The sequence below is a fragment of the Piliocolobus tephrosceles genome, chromosome 15 (assembly GCF_002776525.5).
Source record: "Piliocolobus tephrosceles isolate RC106 chromosome 15, ASM277652v3, whole genome shotgun sequence".
NCBI lineage: Eukaryota > Metazoa > Chordata > Mammalia > Primates > Cercopithecidae > Piliocolobus > Piliocolobus tephrosceles.
Genome location: NC_045448.1, coordinates 42263869 through 42266553, shown reverse-complemented (window position 1 = coordinate 42266553; position 2685 = coordinate 42263869).

Sequence of the window (2685 nt, the reverse complement as noted above, 5' to 3'; positions counted from 1 at the left end):
AAAAAAAAAAAAAAAAAAAAAAAGGAAAAGACCACAAGAAAGGAGGAGAAAAGGATCATTTATAAATGATTAAAAGGAGGTACTTATACTTGGGGATTCCTGTCTATAACTAAAAGAAGAAAAATCCCATGACACTAGGGGGCTTGTGATAGATAGGGAAAAGGCAGTTCTCATTCACTTCTAGCAGAGACTGTTAGTAGAGAGGAAGCCCTGGGTAGGAATTTGCTGTGGCTCAGTGTATCGAAAAAGCACATCCACTCAGCTTCTATCAGTTCTCTGGATAGCTAGGGTGATGCTCATGAGTGGAGGCCTTCTGTTTATAAAGGCACAGTGATGGGCCGGGCCCAGTGGCTCACGCCTGTAATCCCAACACTTTGGGAAGCTGAGACAGGCGGATCACCTGAGGTCGGGAGTTTGAGACCAGCCTGACCAACATGGAGAAACCCCGTCTCTATCAAAAATAAAACAATTAGCTGGGCATGGTGGTGCATTCCTGTAATCCCAGCTACTCGGGAGGCTGAGGCAGGAGAACCTTGGAGGCGGGGGTTGCGGAGAGCCAAGATCGCACCCACTCCAGCCTGGGCAACAAGAGCAAAACTCTGTCTCAAAAAATAAAAAAAATAAAATAAAAAAAAGAAAGGCACAGTGATGGGCAGCATTTCCAATGCCAGGTAGGCCCAGGGCATAGTCTATAAGTTGTGGTGGGGGGCTGAAAAAAGGGGTCTGGAGCCACTCTGAATAACAAAAGCAAAGGCATATTTTAATTTAGTTGGACGGAATATGTTGCCTTTAGAAAGACCTCCTTACTAATACAGAATTAGGTTGAGAATGATTGTCTTTGGGGTGCATGCGTGTGTGTGAGAGAGAGAGCGTGAAAGAGAGAGAGAGATCGATCTCAGAGTTACTCATAGGAGATCAGAAGACCATAGGAAGAGTGAGGAGGAGTATTTTGACCTCAAGCTGGCAGAAGTACCCTGAAAAGAATAAGAAATGGAGAAATGAAGCCTACCATGGATTATTTTGGGGATCATCTAACTATATGGCATGATTCCTAACTGAGTACTTCAGACTGTGGAAAAGATATTGCTGTGGATTATCCGTATATTACAGATTAGCCTATTTGGGGAAGAGGGTAGAGGTTGTGTGGACCCTTTTGAGTGGCAGTATCATAAAGGGGGTTCCATTAAAATATAAGCACTCTGAAGGCTTGGATTTTTGTCATTTGTGTTTATTGCTCTATTCTAGAACCTAGAACAATGTGTCATCTCTGTGTCACCTCTTGTATCAGTTCCCTATTGCTGGTGTGACAAATCACCACATATTCAGTGACTTAAAACCACACATTCATTATTGTCCTGATATGCAGGTAGAAGACCTAATATCCAGGTGTTGGCAGGGCTGTGTTCCTTCCTGAGGCTTTGGGGGAGAAGGAGTTTTCTTGCCCTTTTCAGTTTCTGAAGGTTACCTGCGTTCCTCAGTCCCCTTCTCACATCACTCCGACCTATGCTTCCATCGTCTCATTTTCTCTGACTCTGATTCTGACTCTTATGCCTCCTTCTGTCCCTCATGAGGATCCTTGTGATTACATCATGCTTATCTGGATAAGCCAGGATCATCTCTCCATCTCAGGGTCTTTAAATTAATCACACCTGCGAAGTCCACATAAGGTAACATATTCACAGGTTCCAGAATGTGGACATTTTTGGGGATCATTATTCTGCCTACTACACCCTTGAGGCCACCATCAGTGTCATGTCAAGGGAAGAGGGCAGCTCTGAGTCCCGGGGGCAGGACCCACAGTACTGTGAGCAGAGGCCCCAGCTGAGTGTGGAGTTTAGGGACAGGTAAGAGCAGAGGGACAGGCTGCCGTGTGGACTGGCTTTGGGAATAAGAAACTTACTCCCTGTCTGCAGATGTACTGGAGGAAGGTGCTTTTCAGTGACAGAGGCAGAAGGATAGATTCTGCTGTTATGAATACAAGGGCTGTCCAAGCAGCAGACACTCAGGTTACAGCTCTTTTCCGGTTTGGGTGTTAAGAATTTGAGACAATTTGAAAAGCGTAGTGCCTGCTTTATGTCAGATGTGCAATTCACCAAGAGTCATCTATTATTAATATCAGAGGGTGAGGGGCCAGGGAAGTTCCAGGGTCCCAGCTGTCTGGGAGGCAGGTCACATGGCTCTATATCCCCAACCCTGGGGAAACAAGAACTGTCAAAAGGGAATAAGGTATGGGGCAGGTGTGCAGAGGTAGAGTTTCAAATGCTCTTTATCTTAACTTCTTCCCACGCAAGCTAGGAGGAAGCATCTGGCCGGTTCTTTAATGAAACTTGGAACTCACTGCTGCAGTCAAGAAGGAAATATTCCTGCGGTTTTTCTGTGAGGGAAGAAAGTAATAAATCTTTCTGTTGTTGCAGCAACACCTTTCAGTGGTGTAGCTCTGAGAGGGATATATTATTCTTAAAGTGTATGTGCTTGAGAGTTTGTTAGCATCAGGCCATCGGGAAGCTTCACAAGGATCCTGAAGGTCAGAAACAAAGGATGAGAACAGAATGCATGGCTAGGAGCTGGTAGTCACAAGCTCTGGGGCAGTCACAGAGGATGCAGATGTAAGAAATCTACATTCCTTTTAGAACAGTTAGATTTTCAGGGTGAGTGCTGGCTCTGGAAAGCCCGTTTGTATCTCTC